Below are 27001 nucleotides of genomic sequence, written 5' to 3'. Positions count from 1 at the left end.
AGAGAAAGAAAGGATTGTAAGTGAAAAAAGTATTAGAGAATAGCAAATTCTGTGACCCTCAACTTATCTCCCATATTGTCAGCCCAATAATTATTTGCCTTTCTAAACTTAATTTAAATATCATTTCTCTCAGGAAGCCTCCCTTCATATCCCCAGAATGGTATATATATATATATATATATATTGTTATAGCACCCTGTTTTAATCTCGCTAAGATGAAATGTATTATATTCTTCTATAATCGTTTCTGTTTCTGACTTTTCATTAACTGGTATGTTTTTAGAGAATAGGGACTGTATCTTTTTATTTCCAGATCTAAAGGGCCTTGAAGACTACCCGTCTGATAGTATGTGCTCAATAAATAATCATTTAGTGTGTTAAAGAATTAATGTAATGGAACATAGGACAATACTTAAGCAATAGCGAATGGGAACTCGTGTGTGTGTGTGTCCTAGATTTGCCTACTGCAATGGTCTAGAATAGTGATATTCCATATACTATAGAACTTTCTTTTTCTTTTCTTTATGGAAAGTCTTGAGAACCATAGAACTTTCTGAAGTGATTCAAATGCTCTATAAATCTATACTGTCCAATATGGTAGCTCCTAGACACATGTAGCTATTGAGCACATGAAACATGGTTTATGTAATTGAGGAACTGAGTTCTTTTCCTTTCTTTCTTTCTTTTTTTTTTTTTTAGAAGTCTTGCTATGTTGCCCAAGCTGGTCTTGAACTACTGGGCTCAAGTGATCCTCATGCCTTAGCCTCCCAAAGTGCTGAGATTACAGGTGCGAGCTACTGTGCCCATCCTGAGTTTTTAATTTATTTTATTTTTATTAATTTTAATTTAAGTAGCCACATGTGGGTAATGGCTACCAAATTGGATAGCACAAATCTAGACTCAGACTTATCCTGATAAGCAATCAGTATGCCTGGCACTCATTTTGTTTTCTAATACCATTTCCTACTAAAAGGAATCGGGGATTTCTGGAGAAATGGCTGGTCTCCAGGGCTGGGGAAGAAAAGGTATGATTATCCTGGAACATCTTAATGTTAACAGAAAGCAAGGAAATGTTTCTAAAAATGACAAAAGCATGTTGAAAGAACACAGAAGCTAGCTTGAAGAGGCCCCTACTGGCCAAATCTAGGTCTTTGTCATCAAAATAAATAAAGACAATATTAAACTATGGAAAAAATAGGAATCCATGAGTCCATACTGATGATAGATAGATAAATTGGGGGAAAGGAGGACTTTTCAATATGCTAGGATGCTGATTAATAATTGTGGAATAAACAGTCAAATTAGAGAATCATTTTGCAGTCATCATAGTAAAGATTGATTGGATAAGAATCATTAACAGGTAATAAATCTTGGGTCAGGATTGAGGATAAACTTGATGAGGAACAAGATATTTACATGATTTTAAAGCAAGTGTCCTCAATCCCGAAGCCACACACCTATACTGGTCTGTGGCATGTTAGGAATGGGCCACACAGCAGGAGGCAGGAGGTGAGCAGCAGGTGAGCTAGCATTACTTCCTGAGCTCTGCCTCCTGCCAGATCAGTGGAGGCATTAGAGTCTCATGGGAACTCAAACCCTATTGTGAATGCCAAAGATTGGCAGCAAGCACCAGAAGTTAGGGAATAGGCCTAACAGATTCTTCCTCTTAGTCCTCAAAAGAAACCAATCCTGCTGACATCTTGATTTGATATCTAGCATCCAGAACTGTTATTTAAGCCACTCAGTTGTGGTATTTTGTTATGGCGCACCTAGCAAACTAATACAGTGAACATTTTTGTCAGTAAAGTCTTTGTAGTTGCAATTAAGGATCTTGAGATGAGATCATTTTGAATTTAAAATAGTTCCTAAATCCAGTGATTTGTGTCCTTAGAAAGGAGAAAGAGATTTGAGAAGACAAATAGAAGATTGAGAGACAGAGAAGGCTATATGAAGATGAAGGCAGAGATTTGAGTTGGGCTTCCACAAGTTAAAGAATGTCAGAGACTGGGCCAGGCATGGTGGCTTAGGCCTGTAATCTCAGCACTTTGGGAGGCCAAGGCAGGAGGATCATTTGAGGTCAAGAGTTCCAAACCAGCCTGACCAAGAGGTGAAACCCTGTCTCTACTAAAAATAGAAAAATTAGCTGGGCATGGTGGCATGTACTATAATCCCAGCTACTTGGGAGGCTGAGGCAGGAGAATTGCTTGAACCTGGAAGGCAGAGGTTGCAGTGAGCAGGTATCCCACCACTGCACTCCAGCCAGGGCGACAGAGTGAGACTTGTCTCAAAAAAATATATAAAAGTAAATTAAAATAAAATAAAATCAAGGTGTTAGCAGAAAACATAAAATTTAAATATAACTTGATTTTTAGAATGCCAGGAGCCATAGTAGCTGAAAGAGGCAAGGAAGGATTCTCCCCTAGAGCCATCAGAGTGAGTGTAGCCCTGCCAACACGTCAATTTCAGACTTTTGTCATTCACAACAATGAGAGGATTAATTTCTGTTGCTTTAAATCACTCGTCTTATGATAATTTATTATGGCAGCCCTAGGAAACTTTGTACAGAGTTTAGTGCCAGGAATTAAGGTGCTGATATAACAAATACTTAATGGTAGAAGTGGCTTTGGAACTGAGTAACGAGCAAAGGCTGGAAGAATTTTAAGGTACATGATAGGGAAAAGCCTAGGTTTTGGGAGGGCTCAGAAGGAGTGAGGAAGATGGAAAACAAAACTGTTGTTATCTTAGAGAGTACATATGTCATCATGAACAGAATTTGCTAGAAACATGAATGTTAAAGGTGCCTTTGGTGAGGTTTCAGAAGGCAATGAGGGACACTTATTAGAAACTGGAGGGAAGGCCATCCTTGTTATAAAGTGGCAGAAAACTTGGCTGAATTATATTCTACTGTGAAGTGGTAAATAGAACTTTTAAGCAACAAACTTGGATATTTAGCTGAGGAAATTTCCAAGTAAAATGGGGGATTTGTGATCCTGTTTCTCCTTCCTTCTTACAGTAGAATATAAGATGAAAGAGATAAAGTGAGTAAGGAACTGTTAGGTTAAAAGGAACCAGAACTTGATGATCTGGAAAATATTCAGGCTGTTACAAAAAGTGTTGTAGCTTGTTCTGGAGATGACTCAGAGCATAGACAAACTTTTGCTGGGAAGGTTAGATATATAACTCACGGTTCCAATCAATCATCTCAGCAGAAGCCAAGAATAGAGATAGGGTTACCCAGAAAGAATTTTGGGAGAACACACTTGTCTTAATGACATGGATTCCCTTGACATATATGGGAATCCCACAAGGATTTTGAGAATTGTATACCAGAAGAAACACTACCAGCTTAGCCCGAAAGGGGCAAAGACTAGACAAAATGAAAAAGGTTGTCAGATCCCCAAAATTTTAGAGGCAGGAAATGGATTGATAGAACTACTCAGTTGTAAACACATACTACCCACCAGTAAAAAAGGAAAGTAAATCAGACCTAAATGTGAAAGGAAAACAGTAAAGCTTCTAGAAGAAAACATAGGAGAATATCTTTATGTCCTCGGGGTGGTTGACTTCTTAAACAGGATACAAATATCACTAATCAGAAAAGACTGCTAATGGGCTTTGTTAATTATGAACTAATTTTCACCAAAGACAGCATTAAGACAGTAGAGGACACGCTAAATTAAGACATTTGCATTCTCTCTCTCTCTCTCTGTGTGTGTGTGTGTATATATATATATATATATATATATATATATATTTTCAACAAAGATTTTATATCTTGAATATATGTATATATTTTCAAATGGCCAAAAAAAAAAAAACAAGAAAAAAGAGATAACCTAATTCAAAATAGGCATAAACACAGTTACATACTTTAAAATAGTAAAGTGGTAACTTTTGTTCTATGTATTTTACCACAATAAAATTTTTTTTAAATAAAAAATATGCATAAACTTGAAGAGCTATTTTGTAAAAGAGGATAGAGGATATCCAAATGGCCAATATGAAAATGTGTTTAAAGTCTTTACTCATCAAGGAAATGCAATTAATACTACATCTACTCTTTTTTTTCCTTTTTTCCTTTTTTTTTTTTTTTTTTTTGAGACATGGTCTTACTCTGTTGCCCAAGCTGGACTGCTGTGAAGCCATTTTAGACCACTGCAGCTCCAGCTTCCAGGGTTTAAGCTCTCCAACAATTCTCTCACCTCAGCCTCCAGAGTAGTTGGGACGACAGGCATGTGCCATCATGCCTGGCCAATTTTTTCTTTGTATTTTTTGCAGAGATGGGTTTTTGTCATGTTGCTCAGGCTGGTCTTGAACTTATGAGCTCAAGTGATCCGCCCACCTTGGCCTCTCAAAGGGCTGGGATTACAGGTGTGTACCACTGGGCCCAGCCTAACATATATCTATTCTTATGTCCCAGCAATTCCACTCTTAGGAACTCACCCAGGAGTAATGAACATGTATACACACAAAGGCTCTCCAGAGAAAGAGACCAATAGAATATATATAGATATAGAAGAGAAGATTTATTATGGGAATTGGCTCACATGATTATAGAGGCCAAAAAGTTTCATAATATGCCATCTGCCAGCTGGAGAACTGGGAAAACCAGTGATATAATTCAGTTCTAGGCCAGAGCCATAGAACCAGCAGGAGGAGGATACCTGGTATTAAGTCCTGGAGTCTAAAGGCCAGAGAACCAGGAGCACTGATGTCTGAGGGCAGGAGAAGATGAATGTCCCAGCTCAAGAAGAAAGGGAATTTGCCCTTCCTCTGCCTTTTTGTTTTATTTGTACTTTCATCAGATTAGGTGAAGGTGATCTCTACTCAGTCTCCTTATTCAAATGCTAATCTGTTTGAAAACACCCTCACAGACACCCAGAAATAATGTTTACCAGCTTTCTGGGCATCCATTCACCTTGTCGATCTGACACATAAAATTAACCATCACAGTGCTCTTAGCAGCTTTACTCATTAAAGCCCCCAAACCCGAAGCAGTTTAAATGCCCAACAGCAAAATTGGTATGTTTATACAGCAATAAAAAGGATGGACTACTGATAAAACAACAAAGATGTATCTCCCAGACAATATGTTGAGTGAAAGAAGACAGAACAGGCCTGGTGTGGTGGCTGATGCCTGTAATACCAGCATTTTGGGAAGGCTGAGAGGGGAGGATCACTTGAGCTCAGAAGTTTGAGACCACTCAAGGCAACAAAGTGATACTCTGTCTCTACAAAAATCAAAAAATAAATTAGCCAAGTGTGCTGGTGAGGACCTGTGGTCCCAGCTGCACAGTGGGCTGAAGCGGGAGGCTTGCTTGAAGGAAGTTGAGGCTGCAGTGAACCGTGTCTGTGCCACTGCACTCCAGTCTGGGTGACAGAATCAGACCCTGTCTAAAAAAAAATAAAAAATAAAAAGGGAACATATTCTGATAAAGACAAATAAAACTTACTGGTAATGATAGAAATGAGAACTGTAGTTACTTCATTGGGGTATGGGGGAGAGTATAGAAGTTGACCAGGAAAGGGCACAATCTAGGTTTTTGAGTTGGAAATGTTTCATATCCTTGGTGGTGGTTACCTGGGCATATACCAGTATAAAAATTCATTATGCTGTGTATCTTTTCCATAGACGTGGGCATGTGTCCCATGCTGCACATTCAGAGTAGCCTATTCCTCTTATTTTGGTCATCTATTGTTGCATAACAAACTGTCCCCAAACTTAGTGATTTAAAACTATTTTCTATTATCTTTCATGATTCTGTGGATTACCTAAGTAGTTATTCTTCAGCCTTGCTTAAGGTCTCTCTTAAAGTTGTAGTAAGATTGTTACTAGGGTTAGCCATCTGGATGCTTGGATGGGCTGGAATAGCTGGACTTCTTTCACTCTCTATGGCTCCCAAAAATGCAAATATAGAAGCTGACAGTTCTTCTTAAGACTTAATCCTAGAACTAGAACAGTGTTTTTCTGTTTAATTTATTGGTTAAAGTGACTCAGTGTAGGATTTAATATAGGAGGGAATATACAAAGGCAAGAATACTGGGAGATAGGGGTTCAGTGGGGCTATAATTGAAACCTACTACAGTCCATCCTCTGGCTCCCTCTTTCACATGTAAAAACCATTTAAAGCCTTCCTTCCAAGACCCCTGATGTCTCAACCCATTATGGCACTAGGCTTGGGCTTGAAGCCTTGGAACTCATCATCAAGAATCATGTCCATGGCTGGGCACAGTGGCTCACACCTGTAATCCCAGCAATTTGGGAGGCTGAGACTGGTGGACCAGTTGAGGTCAGGAGTTGGAGACCAGCCAGGCCAATATGGCAAAACCCCGTCTCTTCTAAAAATACAGAAATTAGCTGGACATGGTGGTGTGTGCCTGTAATCCCAGCTAGTTTGGAGGCTTTGAGGCAGGAGAATCACTTGAACCTTGGAGGCAGAGGTTGCAGTGAGCCGAGATTGCGCCTTTGCACTCTAGCCTGGGCAACAGAGCAAGACTGTATCAAAAAAAAGAATCATGTCCAGACACTTCACTTGAGAGGTAGGTATGGCTCTTCATGTGTTTATAGTTCTTTGGGTGCAGCTCCTCAAATATAGTTCCTCTGGATCTAGAGACTTGAGAACTAAAGTTGTTATTTGCTGTACACATACGCAACATAAAATGGACACTGCCAGTCAGGGGGAGGCATAGAGCAGTTTTAAAATATAACTAGGTACATGTTGTAGGTTTGTTGATTAGGATCCCTACTTCAGGAAGGGGATTTTTTTTGGCTGTTGGATCTGCCCTCGGGGTTCTTGGCTGCATTCTGAGTCACCTTTTCTTTTGCATAGAAGGGAGCCCCTGTTTGCATATGTGTTTTCCCAGCCTGCTTCCTGCCTACAGAAGGCCCAGTGCCTTTTCATTTTGAGCTCTCTTTCTTGATCAAAGTTCAAAATTTTTAATACTTTGTTATTTCCATATGTATCACATTAAGATACACTGTATTGGACAAGAATTATACTTGCAATTCTTAGAGACAGGCCATTCTCCATCTTAGAGTTTGTCTAGGGCAGTGCCTTTAAGATACTTGACTTTGCTGTGGGGCAATCACCTTGAGGTACTTAAAAGCCCTTTTGTCTACCAGAGATCACTGAGGCATGCCTCTAAGAGTGTTAGAAGCCCTCTGTCTAGGTGCCAGGATCTATGAACATGCCTCAAGTCTTCCTGAGGTGTTAATGAAGGGTCTTACAGTCTCATCCTTGAGATCTTGACACTGACAGTTTTACTGGCAGTCCCTGGATTTGATGTTTTACTGATACCGTGTCTAACTGTGAAAACCTTTTGGCATATGGAGTAGCTGGAAATGAGAAAACAGTCTTATTTTTGGACTGAAAAGTACTGGCTCTATTTTCTCTAAATTCTGCTTGAAAATGTAAGCTGCTGTTTTTTGTTTTTGTTTTTGTTTTGAGACAGTCTTGCTCTGTCATCCAGGCTGGAGTGTGGTGGCACAATCTTGGCTCACTGCAATGTCCGCCTCCCAGATCAAGTGATTCTCCTCCCTCAAGCTCCCTAGTAGTTAGGATTACAGGCACCACCACCATGCCAGGCTAATTTTTATATTTTTAATAGACATAGGGTTTCACCATTTGGCCATGCTGGTCTCGAACTCCTGATCTCCAGTGATCTGCCTGCCCAAAGTGCTGGGATTACAGGCTAAAGTCACTGCCCACAGCCCAACACCTTCTTTTGAAGATCATCCTAATCCATCCATACTTTATCATAGGCAATTAAATGAAACCATTTGGCACTTTGCACATTCTGCCTAGAAACCTTACCCAGCTCTGAGTTCATAACGTACTCCTTCTATACTCCACATTTTTCTAGGGAAGTGTTACACTAATTTTTTTTCTGTTTTTTGGGGTGGTGAGGGGACGACATCTCACTCTGTCACCCAGCCTGGAGTGTAGTGTCACAATTGCAGCTCATTGCAGCCTCAATCTCCTAGGCTTGAGCAGTCTTCCCAAGTAGCTGGTACAAGCATGTACTGACATACCCAGCTAATTTTTCATTTTTTGTAGAGACAGGGTCTTTTTATGTTGTTTATGCTGGTCTTGAACTCCTGGGCTCAAAGTGATCATTCTGCATTAGCCTCCCAAAGTGCTAGGATTACAGGCATGAGCCACTGCACCTGGCCTAATTTTTCTACTAGAGCAATAAGATGGAAGAGATAGAGGTATACCAATAGAAATAATTATTTAGAACAATTATTGGTAGAGTTTATGATCCCTTTGCTAGACAAGATTAAAAAAAGCATAATGTTATGCATTTTTACTTGACTTTGCTCATTTCATAACACTAATGATAATGTCAAATAATATTTATTAAGCAATTATGGGTCAGGCATCATTTTATCTTCTGTATTAGTCCATATTCATGCTGCTGATAAAGACATACCCGAGACCGGGTAATTTAATACAGGAAAAAAGGTTTAATGGACTTACAGTTCTACATGGCTGGGGATGCCTCACAATTATGGTGGAAGGCAAGGAGGAGCAAGTCATGTCTTATGTAGATGGCAGCAAGTAAAGAGAGAACTCGTGCAGGGGAACTCCTCTTTTTAAAACCATCAGACCTCATGAGACTTATTCACTGTAACAAGAACAGCAAGGGAAAGACTTGTCCCCATGATTCAATTACCTTCCACCGATCCCTCTCACAACATGTGGGAATTCAAGACGAGATCTGGGTGACAACACAGCCAAACCATATAATTCCAACCCGGACCCTCCCAAATTTCAAAACCAATTATGCCTTCCCAGCAGTCCTCCAAAGTCTTAACTCATTTCAGCATTAACATAGAAGTCCACAGTCCAAAGTCTCATCCAAAACAAGGCAAGTCCCTTCTACCTATGAGCCTGTAAAACCAAATCAGGTTAGTTATTTCCTAGACACAATGAGGGTACAGACACTGGGTATATATGGCCTTTCCAAATGGGAGAAATTGGCCAAAAAAAGGGAGGTGGGCTACAGGCCCCATACAAGATGAAAATCCAGCAGGACAGTCAAATCTTAAAGCTCCAAAATGATCTCTTCGACTCCATGTCTCACATCCAGGTCAAGAGATTGGCTTCCCATGGCCTGGGGCAGCTCTACTCCTGTGGCTTTGCAGGGTATAGACTGCCTCCTGGCAGCTTTCATGGGCTGGCGTTGACTGTCTGCGGCTTTTCTAGGCACACAGGGCAAGCTGTCAGCGGATCTACCATTCTGGGGTCTGAAGGACAGTGGCCCTCTTTTCACAGCTCCACTAGGTGCTGTCTCAGTAGGGGCTTTTTGTGGGGACTCTGACCCCACATTTCCCTTCTGCACTGCCCTAGCAGAGGTTCTCCGTGAGTGCCTCACCCCTGCAGCAAATTTCTGCCTGAACATCCAGGTGTTTCCATACATCTTCTGAAATCTAGGCAGAGGTTCCCAAACCTCATTTCTTGACCTCTGCCCTTGTGGGCTCAACACCACATGGAAACTCCCAAGGCTTGAGGCTTGCAACCTGTGAAGCCACAGCCTGAGCTCTGCATTGGCCTCTTTCAGCCATGGCTAGAGCAGCTGGGACACAGGACACCAAGTCCTTAGGTTGCACACGGCTCAGCAACCCTGGACTTGGCCCACCAAATCACCTTTTCCTCCTAGACTTCTGGGCCTGTGATGAGAGGGGCTACTGTGAGGACCTCTGAAATACTGTGGAGACATTTTCCATTTTCCCCATTGTCTTGGGGATTAACATTTGGCTCCTCATTACTTATGCAACTTTCTGTGGCTGGCTTGAATTTCTCCTCAGAATATAGGATTTTTCTGTTGCATTGTCAGGTTGCAAATTTTCTAAACTTTTATGATGTTTCCTTTTTAAAACAGAATGCCTTTACCAGTACCCAAGTCATCTCTTGAATGCTTTGCTGCTTGGAAATTTCTTCTGCCAGATACCCTAAATCATCTCTCTCCAGTTCAAAGTTCCACAGATCTCTAGGGAAGGAGCAAAATGCCACCAGTCTCTTTGCTAACATATAACAAGAGTCATTTTTGCTCCAGTTCCCAACAAGTTCCTCATCTCCATCTGAGACTATCTCAGCCTGCATTTCACTGTCCATATCATTATCAGCATTTTGGTCAAACCCATTCAACAAATCTCTAGGGAGTTCCATACTTTCCCAGTTTTCTGGGGCCCTCCTGTTTTCTGAGGCCCTCCAAGTTGTTCCATCCTCTGCCTGTTACCCAGTTTCAAAGTCACGTCCACATTTTTGGGTATCTTCTTAGCAGTGCTCCACTCTACTGGTACCAATTTACTGTATTAGTCTTTCCATGCTGCTGATATAGACATACCCAAGACTGGGAGGAAAAAGAGGTTTAATGGACTTACGGTTCTACATGGCTGGTGATGCCTCACAATCTTGGTGCAAGGTGAAAGGCACATCTCACATAGTGGCAGACAAGAGAAGGCAGCTTATGCAGAAGATCTCCTCTTTTTAAAACCGTCAGATCTTATGAGACTTATTCACTATCACAGGAACAGCACAGGAAAGACCCACCCCCATAATTTGATTACCTCCCCCTGGGTCCCTCCCACAACACAGTGAAAATTCAAGATAAGATTTGGGTGGGGAGACCACCAAACCATATCAACTTCTAAATGCTTTAAATATATTTTTATTTGATATTCATACCCCACTTTACTTAGAGAAACTGAAGTACAAAGTGGAATGAAAAGATACACATATTTAGCACTATTGAAATGAACATAAATAGAAATTTGGTAGTTTTCTCTTAAGTGTTAATGCTGAATCTTAACATTACTTCTTTCATAAGCTTGATTTCTACATCCGATTTGAATCTTTTATGAGTTTTTCAGACCGTTTCTTTCTGTGACTAGCTCATAAAAACAGTCATTAAAACTTCACATAGTGGCCAGGCACAGTGGCTCATGCCTGTAATCCCAGCACTTTGGGAGGCTGAGGTGGGTGGATCACTTGAAGTCAGTAGTTCAAGACCAGCCTGACCAACATGGTGAAATCCTGTCTCTAATAAAAATATTTTTAAAAAATCAGCCAAGCATGATGACGAGCACCTGTAGTTCCAGCTACTTGGGAGGCCAAGGCATGAGAATCAGTTGAACCGAAGAGGCAGAGATTGCAGTAAGCCAAGATTGCACCATTGCACTCCAGCCTAGGTGACAGAGTGAGACTCTGTCTCAAAAACAGTAACAACAACAACAACAACAACAAAACAAACAAAAAAAACCTTCACATAGTTTATAAGGCTATTCAACAATGTTTGGCTCTTTTATTCTGAGAGGATCACATCTTTTGTTGTCTAAGCCAGTTTATTCATTACTGGGACAGTTTATGCTTGGAGAACCTGTGCTGTTTTGAACTTGATAATGTTGCCTCATCTACCTAGAATATGGATGTATCTTTAGATCCAGAAAATACACTGGTAGGCATAGCTACACAAGATGTGAATATGTTCTTCAGAATAATACTCTAGTATACTAATTCTTAAAACTATAAATGTGGCTAATAGCATTCTTTAAAATTTCAATTGCAATTAATAATTTAAAAAATGTTTATCTGATCATCATTTGCTTCTTTGGCTCTTTCTTGAAAGTCTTTATACCCAATTACCATGCAACCATAGGTCCTATATTATCTCAGCCTTAGATAACAGAAGCCACCCTGATTAACTCCTAACAAAAGAAGCTCTCTTTCCCACTGGGAAAGGTGAACAGAGGCCTCTGGCATCCAGGATTGGAATTCCTAATACAGTTTCTATAGAAGAAGGTTGTTGTGATTGGACATACAAATAGTTTATATAGGAAGCTAATAGTTATATATTTTGAATTAGGGCAGTCTACTTACTGTACTATAAGATTTTAGTTAATAAACCTAAATGTTTAAACAAGAATAAGTCAAGAAATGTATTCAATCACTTAGATCAGAGGTTGTTTTATGTGAAATTAATAAAAGTAGGGATGGTTGGTTGAAGGTAGGGAAAAGCCCGGAGTTTTATTTGGTCATCCTCCCAATTACCTTCCTCCATATTGGGGGTGGGAAATAGCAGTGGTGATTACTTCTCTATTAATACTTGCAGCCCTAGAGCAGTAGTAAATAAATCAATATAATATAAATATCAGAAACATGACCTGGGCAGAAGTTTTGAATAAATGAAACTTTATTTGCAGGATGAGCACTTATCTTTTATTATCCCCCTCATGGTGGTTCCCACCTCTCTGGTATGTAGTGATTTTATGGTTGGTTCCTATTTGTTCATGGTATTCTTCAAATTACCTAATTTTTTTCTTTTCCTCTTCTTATTTGTACACAAAACGTAACTGGCCTGTTGTGTCACTAGTTGACCTGCTAATCTCTGGTAAGCTGTTTACCAATGATACTGTTACTCTGAAGAATGCTATTTGCATGCTGACAAGTTGATCTTGCAGAAGTAATAAAGTAAATTCAAAATGGTCACATTAAGACTATGGAATGTTGGACGGGAAACTATTTTCAGCAGGAGAATTTTTTTAATGAATTTTGGCATGTAATCCACAAGCCATTTCTTATTTATGAAAAAAGCTGTAGTAGACCTAACATGTATAAATTGGAGTAAAATTAATAGTGAATATTATAACCTTTATGAAATAAGGCAGAACTCTTCTCATTTTAATTTATTCGTCTGTGATCTTTTATCTATCTCCTATGGCAGATTTGCAAAAGTAGTGTTTGTAGTCTGTCTCATCATTGTTATTTAATAGATTCTTAAATCATAATGCTGAGTGGTTTAATAAAATAATCCAGTGGTATGAATTAAAGTATATATAATAATTTCATTTGAAAGTTTTTATTTTTTTTTTAATGTGAATGATTAGGTTTCTAAACTTTATGTGAATGCAGGCTATTTTTTTGAACAAATAATAAAAGATTTAAAGAAAAATGAAGATATCATCTCATAGAAACTTAAATTCTTACTGGAAGCTGGGCATGAGAGTTCACACCTGTAATCTCAGCACTTTGGGAGGCTGAGGCAGGTGGATCACCTGAGGTCAGGAGTTCGAGACCAGCCTGGCTAACTTAGTAAAACACTGTTTCTACTAAAAATACAAATAATTAGCTGGGAGTGGTGGCTCATGCCTGTAATGTCAGCTACTCAGGAGGCTAAGGGAGGAGAATCGCTTGAACCCAGGAGGCAGAGGTTGCAGTGAGCCAAGATCACGCCATTGCATTCCAGCTTGGGCAACAAAAGCAAAACTCCATCTCAAGAAAAAAAAGTTACTTAAGTAGTATTTTTATGCTGCTAGGAAGCCTACTCTTTCTCTTCCATGCCACACCTACTTCATTTCACCTACCAAAGCAGCTGCTTTAGACAATGGGAATTATCTTAGTTGAGGATTTCCTTACCTTGCTGTAACAATTTGGTACTCCAGGGACTTCTTTGGGTTGACGTGGAGAGAAAAATTTATAGCATGTATAACATATATCTGTGAGAAAATATGCTTTATATAATTGTAGACAAATTTGGAAGGTACCAAATTATAAAGAATCTAAAAGTTATTTCTTGTGGAGAGCCAGCACTTGAGTTCTAGAAGATACACTGGATTATAGTCCTTGTTCTACTTCTTAATAATAGTGTGCAGTATTGTGCAAATTACTCACTACTTTGTTTTCCTCATCCATAAAAATAGGGCTACCTTCACATGGCTACATTCAACTGGAGGGCCAGCTGTGCTGGAGGAAGTGAGACTCACTTGCTGCTCTGGCAGGTGGTGCTGCCTGTTGGTTGGGGCAACTCAGTTCTCCTTGTGGCCTCTCATGCTGCCTGACCTAGAATGGCTTCCTTCCATGGCACCTCAGAACAGTGCTCCAATATGATAAGGAGGAAGTTACAAGTATCTTGAAGCCTAGGTTCCAGATTTTTTTTTTTTTTTTTGAGACAGATTTTCCCTTTCTCTCCCAGGCTGGGTGCAGTATCACAATCTCAGCTCACTACAACCTCTGCCTACAGGGTTCAAGTGATTCTCATGCCTTAGCCTCTGAGTAGCTGGGATTTCAGGCGGGTGCCACCAGGCTGTTCTCAAATTCCTGGTCTCAAGTGATCTGCCCACCTTGGCCTCTCAGAGTGCTGGAATTACAGGTGTGAGAACTGCACCTGGTCTCCCAGATCTTAAACAACATAATTTCTATTGCATTCTATAGCACAAAGCGTGACTTGGCCAGCCCAGATTCCAAGGGATGGAGAAATAGGGGCATGCACACAGGAATGGAATTTGCAGCAAAGGGGAAATTGCAGCAAAGGGGCATATATACACACAGGGATGGAAGAAATTTGTGACTGTTACTATTAAACAATCTTTGCCTGAGGTCTGCTTTGGGACTCAAGGACAACACTAAATTAAGACATTAGCTGAATTAGCAATGGAGGATTTTTAAAAGTCTACCTTTTAGCCTTTTTTCAAATACATTTGAAAGATACTTAGCTCAGGCCTGGCACAATGGCTCATGCCTGTAATCCAAGCTTTGGGAAACTGAGGCAGGCAGATCACTTGAGGTCAGGAGTTTGAGACCAACCTGGCCAACCTGGCAAAACTCTGTCTCTACTAAAAATAGAAAAATTAGCCAGACATGGTGGCACACCTGTAATCTCAGCTACTTGAGAGGCTGAGGCACAAGAACTGCTTGAACCAGGGAGGTGGAGGCTGCAGTGAACCAAGATTGCACCACTGCATTCTACCCTGGGCAACAGAGTGAGACTCCATCAAGAAAAAAAAAAAAAAAAAAAGGAAAGATACTTAGCTCAATGCCTGGCACATAAATCCTCATTAAATGTGAATGATGCTGATGATTATAATGACTCAATGATTAGGACGACATCAGGGAATCAGTGATGGTTTTGGTGTGGAGGAGTGAAATGATAAAAGTATTACTTTTGAAAGATTAACTTGGTGCCTTGGATAGTACAATTTGCAGTGGGGAGAGATTGGAGGAACAGAAATCAGTTAAGAGAGGCTGGGCATAATGGCTAGGCAAAGGTTCCCAAACCTCACTTCTTAACTTCTGCACAGGCTCAACACCACATGCTCAATACCACATGTAAGCTGCCAAGGCTTGGGGCTTGCACCCTCTGAAGTAATGGCCTGAGCAATACCTTGGCGTCCTTTAGACATGACTGGAACTGAAGCAGCTGAGATGCAGGTACCATGTTTCAAGGCTGCACAGGGCAGGGGGGCCCTGGGCCACGAAACCATTTTTCCCTCCTAGGTCTCCAGGCCTGTGATGAGAGGGACCGTGAATGTTGCTGATCTTCCCTGGAAACATTTTCCTTATTGTCTTGGTGATTAGCATTCTGCTTCTTGTTACTTATGCAGATTGCTGCAGCAGGCTAAAGTTTTTCTCCAGTAAATGGGTTTTTGTTTTTTACTGCATTGTCAGGCTGCAAATTTTCCAAACTTTTATGCTCTGCTTCCTCTTGAATGCTTTGCCACTTAGAAATTTCTTCCACCTGATTCTCTAAATCATCTTTCTCAAATTCAAAGTTCCACAGATCTCTAGAGCAGGGGCAAAATGCTGCCAGTCTCTTCTAACACAGGGCAAGAATCACCTTTATTCCAGTTGCCAACAAGTTCTTCATTTCCATCTGAGAGCACCTCAGCCTGGACTTCATTGTCCATATCACTGTCAGCATTTTTATAAAAGCCATTCAGCAAGTCTTTGGGAAGTTCCAGACTTTCCTACATCTTCTGTCTTCTGAGCCTCTAAGCCTCTAGGAAGTTCCAAACTTTCCCACATTTTTCTCTTTTCTTCTGGGCCTTCTAAACATTCCAGTCTCTGCCTGTTACCCAGTTCCAGTGTCACTTCCACATTTTCCTATATCCTTATAGCAGCACCTCACTCTCTGCAGTACCAATTTACTGTGTTAGTCACATTGTCACACTGTTATAAGGAAATACCCAAGACTGGGTCATTTATAAAGGAAAGAGGTCTAATTGACTCACAGTTCAGCATGGCTGGGGAGGCCTCAGGAAACTTACAATATGGATGAAGGGGAAGCAAACATGTACTTCTTCACATGGCGGCAGGAAGAAGAAGTGCTGAGCAAAAGGGGAAAAGCCCCTTATGAAATCATCTCAACAGAACTCACTATCATGAGAACAGCAGCATGGGGGTAACTACCCCTATGAGTCAATTACCTCCCATAGGGTCCCTCTCATAACATGTGGGGATTATGGGAACTAAAATTCAAGATGAGATTTTGGTAGGGACACAGCCAAACCATATCATTGATGTGTAGAAACACAACTGATTTTTATGTACTGATTTTGTACTCTGCAGTTTTTCTGAATTCATGTAATAGCCTTAGTAACTCTGTTTGTTCTTCAGGGTTTTCTATATCTAGGAACATGCCATCTACAAATAGAGTATTTCTTTCTTTCTTCTTTTTCTTTCTCCCTTTCTTTTTATCTTTCCTTTTCCCATTTCCCTTCCCTTACCTCTTCTTTCCTTTCCCTTCCATTTTCCACTTCCTACCCTTCCCTCTTCTCTTTCTTTTTATTTCTTTTTCTTGCCTAATTGATCTGGCTAGAACGTCTAGTGCACTGTTGAATATCAGTACCAGATCTTAGAGGGAGAGCTTTTAGTCTTCATCATTGAGTATGATATAAACTGTCAGTTTTTCATATATGCCCTTTATCATGTTGAGGAAGCTCAGTCCACATGTTTGTGAATGTATCTCTTAGAATCCCAGAAGTTAATTGCTGGGACAAAGAGTATGTATATTTATATATTTAAATTTTTTTTTTTTGCCAAATTGCCCTTAATAGAATTGAACCAAATTACATTCCCACCAGCAATGAAGGAGACTGCCTGTTTCCCAACATCTTTATAACACAGTAAATTATTAAAAATTTGGGCTTTTTTGCCAATACATTACATAGAAAATGGTGTTATAGTCTAGTTTCAATTTACATTCATCTTAGTATGAGTTAGATTGACTATTCTCTGCATATGTTTAAGAGCCATTTTACTTTCTTTCTGTAAACTACTGATTATATCCTTGGCTTATTTTTCTCTTGAGGATTTGTTGCCTTTTCCATATTGATTTATGGGAGCTCTTTATATTAGAAAAATTATATTTTATTACTTTTTTTATATATACATATATATTAAGGAAATTTGCTCTTTGTTTTTTGTGACTTTTTCTTCACAGTTTGTCTTGTCTTTGATTAATGTTATCTTTCTATGCAGAGGTTTTTTTTTTCAAAGTGATTGAATTTATCAACCTTTTTATTATACTTTTTGGGTTTTGAGTCAGAATCCAAAATTTCTTTCTTATTTTGAGTCACAGATGATTATCTTATATTTTCTTTCTGTTCTTTTTTTGTTTGTTTTGACATGAATCTCAGTTTGCTTCCCACGCTGGAGTGCAGTGGTGCAATCTCGGCTCACTATAGCGTTCACCTCCCAGGTTCAGGCAATTTTCCCTCCTCAGCCCCCCAAGTGGCTAGGATTACACATCTAGCTTATTTTTGTATTTTTAATAGAGACGGGGTCTCACCATGTTGACCAGGCTGGTCTTGAACTCTTGATTCAAATGATCTGGCCACCTTGGCCTCCCAAAGTGCTGGGATTACAGGCATGAGCCACTACATCTGGCCTGTTTGTTTTCACTAGAGATTATTTCATTGCCCGATATTACTTGTTCAGGAGAAGTTTGGAAGGACTAAACACTCCATTGTAATCCAAATACTTCACCTATGACCAAAAAAATTTGGACCATTATCTTCCCTTCAGGCCTTTAAATATTACCTTATAAAAGCATTATACACATTACATTTAAATGGCTATAGTTCTTAGCATGCTCTCATTCATACTTCCCCTTCAAATTAATGAGCATAAGGTTAGTTAGCATCAGCTTAACGTGAACAAGACTTGAGGGATGCAGAATTCCACTAGGGTAAGCCTGCAAGTTGACAAGTCCCATTCATATATGCAAAGCCAATGTATGCAAAAGTTCTAGTCTTTCCATTCAGGAAGAACTCTTATTGAGGAAATAGACCCTCATGTACAATAGCAGAGGCATATACAGCTATTTAGAATAGTCTACTTATTATGTCTTTCCTTCTTTCTTTTCTTCCCTCCCTCCTCCTATCTTATAAAGAAATATTAAGTGCCACACAGTGCCTAGGCATTGGAGATACCATGGTGAAAATGATGGAAAGAGTTCCTACCTACATGGAGCTTATATTTAATTGCGAGAAAAAGTGTAAATGTTAACTAATGCTGTGTTTTGGGGGGAAAAATAGAACTGAAGTAAGGAGATAGAGAAGTCTAGGAGAAAGGAGTTTATTTTAGATAGGAGAGTCAGAAATCCTTTCTGGAATAACTGACATTTGATTAGGGACTTTATTGAAGTGAGGAAGGAACAAACCACACAGAGGTCTAGAGTTAAGGCATTTCCAGTATATCCAAGTCATTAAACATATGAAGAAAAACCAGCAGCAAGAAAGAGAATATATCTGACCTTGGTAGAAATTAACAATTTAAACAACAGAAAATAACTTCCAGAGCAGCCTGTTACACTAAAGAAACAATCATGAAACAAAAGCAATCCTTTGGATATATACCCAGTAATGGGATGGCTGGGTCAAATGCTATTTCCATTTCTAGATCCTTGAGGAATCGCCACACTGTCTTCCACAATGGTTGAACTAATTTACACTCCCACCAACAGTGTAAAAAGCATTCCTATTTCTCCACATCCTCTCCAGCATCTGTTGTCTCCTTATTTTTTAATGATCGCCATTCTAACTGGCATGAGGTGGTATCTCAGTGTGGTTTTGATTTGCATTTCTCTAATGACCAGTGATGATGAGCTTTTTAAGGGGGATAGCATTCGGAGAAATATCTAATGTAGATGATGGGGGGATAGATGCAGCAAACCATCATGGCACGTGTATACCTATGTAACCTGTATGTTTTGCACATGTACCACAGAATTTAAAGTATAATAAAAAATATAAATAAATAAAAATAAAATAAAAAGTGCCTTTGGAAATTTAAAATAAGGCCTGGTGTGGTGGCTCAGGCCTGTAACACCAGCATTTTGGAAAGCTGAGATAGGATCCATTGAACCAGGAGTTAAAACCAGCCTAGGCAACATAGTGAGATCCTGTCTCTACAGAAAACTTAAAAATGATCCTTGTATGGTGGTATTTACCTCTAGTCCTAGCTACTTGGGAGGATAAGGTGGAAGGGTTGCTTGACCCAGGGCAGTGGAGGCTATAGTGAGCTGTGATAGATTTTGCCACCACACTCTACCCTGGGTGACAAAAAAGGAAAGGAAGGGAGAGACGGAGGGAGGATAAAATAGCTAGAATTAAAATTTTAGTGTAAGAACTAGAAAATAGAGTCAAAAATCTCCCAGGACACAAAGAGAAATTATGCATGAATATTTCCACAGCTAAAAAGAAGACATGATGTCTTCAGTTTGAAAAGGTCTACAAACTTTTGAGCATTGTGAATTAAATAAACAGCCCATATCTAAACAGATTCTGATGAAATTTCTGAATATCTAGAACATAAGATGTTAAAGCTTCTGAAGGGAAAACAACTCTCAAAAACAACATGTGACCTATAATGGGTAAGAATGAAACTGCCATTGAAATTCTCTTTAATGCCTCCAGATGCTAGATGAAAATAGAATAATGCCTCCAAAGTTCTGAAGGAAATTTTTTTGATTTTAGGGGTGAAATAAAACTGTCATTATTTTCACATGAAGTAATTTTATGGAAAATCCAATAGAATCAATAAATTATTAGAACTAATACTATTTTTACACATTTTAGTAATAACCAATTAAAAATATAGTTTAAAAAAGTTACATTCCCCAAAGCATACTGTCAATTTTCTAAGAATTGACTATATATATATGTCTACTATGGAAACAAATTTAAAGCTTTTATATAGGATTTAAAGACCTAATAAGTGGAAGACATTCAGTTTCCTGAATTTAAGGTAATCTCAGTCAAAATACCAGCTGATTATTTTGGAAACTTAATATTTAAAACTGAATATGGACAAATAAAGGTCCATGAAGAAGAAGGGGAGAAGAGTGGGACAGGACTACCAGATACCGACTGATAGTAATACAGTATGTGGGATCTAGCTCAATACAGACAAATGGGCCCGGAATGAGATCTCCATAACAATCCTATTTATGCCTTTTAATTGAAGTGCTTAGAGCATTTATACTTGATGTAATTTTGATAGAGTCAGGTTTAAATTGACATCTTGCCATTTGTTTTTTATTTTTCTCATGTTTTTTTTGTTCTTTTCTTATGCCTTTTTTCCACCCCCTGGAATTGTTTTTAAATCTGCCCTGTGCTGTTTCACTCTATGCATATGTAGATTATTATTTAGCAAAGGATTGAAAGACACCCTATGAGGATTTCTGGAGCCTTTCTCTGCTTAACTTCTTTTCTGGCATTCTGTTCTGCAAATTACAGCTGCCTTGTTCTTCCCAACTCAAACATCTGTCTCTGCCTGTCAGCTAGACTGCTACTCCCTACCTGAGCCACCTTCCTTGTGCCAAAGTTGGGGAATTTACCACCATGCAACAAACTGGTAGATTTACAGGATCACCTCATTTGCTATTCTTCTCCCAGAGATACCACTCATGTGTTACCTGTTATCCAAGTTCTGAAAACAATTGTTTGACATCAGTCCCATAGCTGTTTTCTTTCATGGGCAAGAATAAAAATGCCTTTTCTAGTGTCAAAACTGATTTTTTAATAGCAATTCTCATTGTAGCTAGTGCTTAATGTCTTTTCTCCACAACAAGTTTGAAAGTGTCTGTGATCATCTCTGTCACACATTGCATTCCTTGAGAAGCACTGTAATGTCTAGTTTCTTATTTTAGCTTCTAGTTTCCTACTATGGTATGGCAGCCAACAAAATCATTTTATTGAAGCAAAATGTTTCTTTTAAAGATAAGGTCTCTTTATGTTGCCATATTGGACTCAACCTCTTGGGCTTTAGTGATCCTCCCACCTCAGCCTCCCTGAAACAGTTTTTTGAAGGTCAGAGTGACATTTCAATTGGTAGGTCCAATCCTGCACTTCTGACTCCACTGATATGGTAGGAAAGTTATAGTAGAAAAACCTCCAGGTACCAAAAAGTAGAATGTAAAATATAAAGAATATTTTGTATAATACATAACTCATCTGGCTTAAAAAGAAATCCTCAAAATAAGAGAAAGGGAGAGGAAGAAGTGTGTGTGGGGTGGGGAGGAAGAGAAACATATTAAGAATTCAGAGAAGGAACTGACCCACTGAAATCTGAAGCTTTCTTATGAGTATTTTCCAATTAAACTCCATAGAAGTTTTTATTTCATATTCTTGAGAGTGACTGGAGGCAATAACCTAGAAGATGTGAGGAGTCATTTTAGAAATCCTGCATAAAGCCAAGAGTCTCCAATGGCGGCTATAGACTTTGTGAATGGGTGAACTAGAATTCAGATCTACTGCACAGAGATGCAAAGAACTTGCCTTTCTCAGCCTTGGGCTGTGGTTGAAAGGGAAAATAGAATGTCTGCATAGAGTTTATAATAACAAGTCTGGCCTCTTTTATTTTTGAAGTTTGAAATCATGCTATTCAAATGTTTTTGTTTTAAAGATAAGAATTGGATTTTAAAATAGGTTAGAACAGTAGTTACAGATGGCTGGCTCAGACAGATATACATCCTTTCTAGGGAATAAACTCTCAACAGAAGCTTCCCAATATCCCATGAACAAAGCTTTAACAAAAATGAATTCCCAATAAGAAAAATAGAATCACAGAATACACAACACTAAGGCCACATGATGAGAAGTCAGTAGAACTGAACAAACAAAAACAAAACCATACACATATATATTAATATATGCATGCATATGTATTAATATACAAAGTAAATCTCTCTAAAATGTTTGTGTAAATGTGTGTATATTTACATACACATATTCCTACAAAATAACTTCAAATATTAGAATTATCCTATATAAAATATAAAAATTAGTAAGTTTATTTTTTTAAGGAAAATAAATCAGAACATTGCTAATATGATTAAAAAGTGGATAGACAGAGCTGAAGAGAGAATTGAGTTTAAAGATCAAGCTCAATAAAATTACACAAAATAGAGCAGAGAGAAATAATAAATGGAAAATATGAAAAAAGAATTAATAAAAATAAAGGTTAGAGGAGAAAGTCTAACTTAGGATTCCAGAAGCTGGCTTCTGCAACCACTATTACCCTGAAGTTCTGACAGGAAGTTTCAAATTTGATGCAAATGCCAGTAATGATAGTTATGGGGGATGCTTTTTGTGATGTTTTGGGACGGATGAAGCACATGGCCAGTTTTCACTTCAGAGCATTTTTGACCAGTGTTTTCCTCAGAACATTTGCTGAATACTGAGGCTGCACAGAGCAGGATGCTTGAAACATAAATGTCAAAAGTCCCTTAAAGCAGGGTGGCATTTTTCAGTATACTCTTAAGATTAGAGGTCTGGACAACTGGGGATAATTCTGTAAAATAAATCAAATATTTGGTTGAAAACTTTGAAGGGGCAAATCATCTGTATGAAATTATCATACTAGGGCTGCAACCCAGATTTAACTGCTCATACTCTCAGATTAAGGAGAGAAATCTCATTTTATCTAGCTAGCAGTGAGAAGAGAGAACCCTAGCTAGAGAAAGATCACATCCTTTGGAACCTCTGTGGTTTTTAAAACATACCATCTGTCATTCCATGAAAGATTAGTAGACATACTGAAAAGGAGTACACAATCAAAATTCAAAAGGAAAAACAGACAATAGAGACAGATCCTCAAGTGATTCTGATATTGGATTTAGCTGGCAAGAACTTTTAAATGATTATTTAAAAGGAATGCCTTTAAATGCATTTTATTTAGAGAATGCCTAAATAATCCTGAACAGAATATTGGTAGAACTATGGACATTAAAGCCATTCTCAGAAAATCACAGATGGAAATGAGGAACATGTTATTGGAAACTAGATGAAAAGTAATCCTTGTTACAAAGTGGCAAAGAGCTTGGCTAAATTGTGTTTATATAATTCATATCTTTAAAAAAAATAGAGAACAGGTAGAAAAAAACACATGATTTCACCAGATAATTAGAATCCTTTTTTAAAAAAAAGAACTATATAAACATTCCCAGACCGAAATTACAGCATTGGGAATTAATGTGTCACCAGATAAATTTAACTACAAATTAGGTGGAGCAGAAGATAATTAGTGTACTGAAAGACCAATTAATAGAAAACACTAAAATGGAAGCACAGACATTATAAAATACAGAAAAATAGAGAAATGTATGACTCGGTGAAAAAAATCTATATATATTATTGGAGCTCAGAAAAAAGGAGAAAGAATAAGGCATAAGTAACATTTTAAAAATAATACCCTTCAAACTAATAAAGGACATCAACCCATAGACTCAGGAAGGTCTGTGAACTTCCAAGAGAACAAATAGATAGAAATTACATGAAGGCATATGTGATGGCTAATTTTATGTGTCAATTTGACTGGGCTAAGGGATGGTTAGTTAGGTAGTAAAACATTATTTCTGGGTGTGTATGTGAGGGTGTTTCCAGAGGAGATTAGCATTTGAATTTTTAGACTAAATAAAGATTGTCTTCACCAATGCAAGTGACCATAATTCAGTCTGTTGAGGGTATGACTAGAAGGTGGAGGAAAGATGAATTTGCCATCTCTGCTTGAGCTGGCACATCTTCTCCTGCTCTTGGACATTTTTTTTTCTCTCTCAGTTCTGTTTTTCTGGAAAGTTATGCCTAACACAGATTTTGGTACTGAGAGGTGAAAGTGCTACTATAATGAATACCTGAAAATGTCGAGTGGCTTTGGAGCTGGGTAATGGATAAAAGGCTAGAAGAGTGTTGAGGTTCATGCTAGAAAATACCTACCTTATTGTGACTGGATCTTTAAAAGTGATTCTAATGAGGGCTCACAAAGAAAAGAGGAGCACTTTGGAGAAAGCCTCCATCTTCTTAAAGAATGCCTAAATAATCCTGAAGAGAATGTTGGTAGATATATGGACATTAAGGCCATCCAGGTAAAACATCAGATGGAAATGAGGAACATGTTATTGGTAACTAGAGGAAAAGTAATCCTTATTATAAAGTGGCAAAGAGCTTGGTGAAATTGTATTTATATTCTAATGTTTTGTGGAAGGTAGAAATTGCAACAATAAAACTGGATATTTGGCTGCAAAAATCTCTTAGAAAATTGCAGAAGGACTGACCTGGTTCCTCCTTCTGACTGCTTATGGTAGAATGCCAGAAAACAGGTCTAGAAGTGGAATTGTTAATTAAAAAGGAAGCAGAACTTAAAAAATTTTAAGTCTTAGCCTATTCATATTGTAAAGAAAGAGAAAGCCTGCTTTAGAGAAAACTAAGGGTGTGGCCAAGGGGCCTTTGGATAAAGAGATTAGTATGGATCATCTATCTCCACAGAAGCCAGGAGATATTCTCCATGACAATAGAAGAATGACCCTGAAGGCAATTTAGAGATAATCAAGGATGCCCCTCCAAGCATAAGGCCCAGAGTGCAAAGTCCCTTGGGACAAAGAAGTTTCAAATATGGAGCCACCTGAGCCTGTGAGACCTCAGCATGCACTTGCCAATAGAACCTTACATTATGGGTTCTGCTCCCTAACAGTGGCTTCTCTAAGGTGTGGCTCTGCTGAGCTTGGTATAGGGATGTGATGGCCAACCCTGCAGGCAGCACAGGTGGTAGATTTTGGTGGTGTCTACACAGTGTCTGCCAATACTTAGGGAGCCGTGGCTTAGGCTATGCCTGGCAAAGCCACTGGTACATGATTCTAGCCTAGGAGAGCCATAGGCACCTGACCCCAAGTCAGCTTGAATGGCAGAGGCAGAATAGCCACCTGGAAGAGCCACAAGCATGAGACTCTAGCCAATAATAGCTGTGGAGATGGGACCATAGCCTACTAGGTCTGGAAGGCAGAGCATCAAGCAGAAGGTTATTGTGGAGGCTTTAGGTCTAATGGAGTTTGCCCTGTTAGGTTTTAGACTTGTTCAGAATCTATCATTTCTTTCTTTCCTATTCCTCTCTTTTGGAATAAGAATATCTATCCTGTGCCTCTCCCACCATAGTATTTTGGAAGCACAAAACGTTGGTTTTAGAGGTTCACAGTTGGAAAGCAGTTTGCCTCAGGATGAATTGTGCCTTGAGTGTCACCCATATCTGATTTAGATGATATTTAGATGAGATTTTGGACTTTGTATTTTTTTAGTTGATGCTGGAATGAGTTAAGACTTTTGGGGTATTGGGATGGAATGAAGTATTTTGCATGTGAGAAGGATATGTATTTTGCGGGGCTGGAGTGCAGTGCTATAGACTGAATGTGTCTCCCCCAAACACATATGTAGAAACCTAATTCCCAATGTGATGTTTTTTGGATAGGGCTTTGGGAGATTTTTAGGTCATGAGGTCATTAATGGAATTAGTGCCCTTATAAAAGGTATGCCAGAGAGCTCTTCCACTGTGTGAGGTTCCAGCCATCTATCAGTGAGAAAGTAGACCCTTGTCAGACACTGAATCTCCCAGCACTTTGATTTAACATTTTCTAGTCCCCAGAACTGTGAGAAGTAAATTTCTCTGATTTACCTAGTCTATGGTATTTTGTTATGGCAGTCTGAATGCACCTAGACAGATTCTTTGTTTTTGAGTCAGAGTCTGTCACCAGGGTGGAGTGCAGTGGCACAATCTTGGCTCACTGCAACCTTCGCCTCCTGGGTTCAAGCAATTCTCCTGGCTCAGCCTCCCAAGTAGCTGGGACTACAGGCACCTGCCACCATGCCCAGCTAATTTTTGTATTTTTAGTAGAGACGGGGTTTCACCATTTTGGCCAGGATGATCTCAATCTCCTGAACTTGTGATCTGCCCACCTTGGCCTCCCAAAGTTCTGGGATTACAGGCGTGAGCCACTGCACCTGGCCAAGACAGAATCTTATGGAAAGGCTGCTAAAAAACTAAAGACAGAGAAAAAACTGAAAGGAGTGACAGCAAAAACGGCATATTACTTTCAAATGGGGGATAATAATATCTTTAGTTACCTAATCAGCAGAAATAATGAGAACCAGAAGAATGAAAGTATCCTGAAAGAAAAAAAAGCCAACCCAGAATTCTATATCCACAAAAATATCATTAAAAAGGTGCAAATGTTTCAAACAAGTAAAAACTGAGAGAATTCATGGAAAGCATACCTATACTATGATAATAGCAAAGGGAGAAGTAATATGATCCCATATGGAAGTAAGGAGTTGTAAGAAGGAGCTAAGAGCAATGAGACAAGATAAATATATGGGTAGTATACATGGATGTTGATGATTTAAATAATAATAGCAATATATTGTGGGGTCATAAATATATGTAGAATTAAAATGCCTAACAATGATAATGCAAAAACAGGAGAGTAAATGGAGTTCTAATATTCTAGTATTTTCAGGAAAATGGTAAAAAGAATAATTTGTGTTATACTGTAAAAGCCAACTGGCTAAAGATACACATTATAATATCTATAAAAACTACTAAAAGAAAATAAAAGAATGTATAAATATAAATTAAGAGATGGGAAAAATATAAGAAAATATTTGATTAATCTTAAAGCAAAGTAGGAATCAATGAAATATAAAACAAGCATAGAATATAGAAGGTGAACAAGTCCAGTTGCTGGCTCCTTGAAGAGGTTAATAAACTTGATAAACTCCTAGCAGGATTCTTCAAGAATAATCTGAGTTTTTGTTTGAAATTTTAAAAATGGTTTAATGCGACCAGGTACGGTTACTCACACCTGTAATCCCAGCACTTTGGGAGACCAAGGCAGGCTGGATCACTTGAGGTCAGGAGTTTGAGACCAGCCTGGCCAACTAGTGAAGCCCAGTCTC

At 38.8% G+C, this 27001-nt stretch overlaps 1 protein-coding gene across 6 annotated transcripts in view; it reads left to right on the top strand.

The window, feature by feature from the left end:
* The window catches only part of KANSL1L (KAT8 regulatory NSL complex subunit 1 like), a 148766-nt gene that overhangs the window by 97693 nt on the left and 24072 nt on the right, over window positions 1-27001 (top strand). The gene's annotated exons all lie outside the window — the stretch shown is intronic.

The sequence above is a fragment of the Callithrix jacchus genome, chromosome 6, assembly GCF_049354715.1.
Source record: "Callithrix jacchus isolate 240 chromosome 6, calJac240_pri, whole genome shotgun sequence".
NCBI lineage: Eukaryota > Metazoa > Chordata > Mammalia > Primates > Cebidae > Callithrix > Callithrix jacchus.
This window is presented reverse-complemented; position numbering and strand designations above follow the sequence as displayed.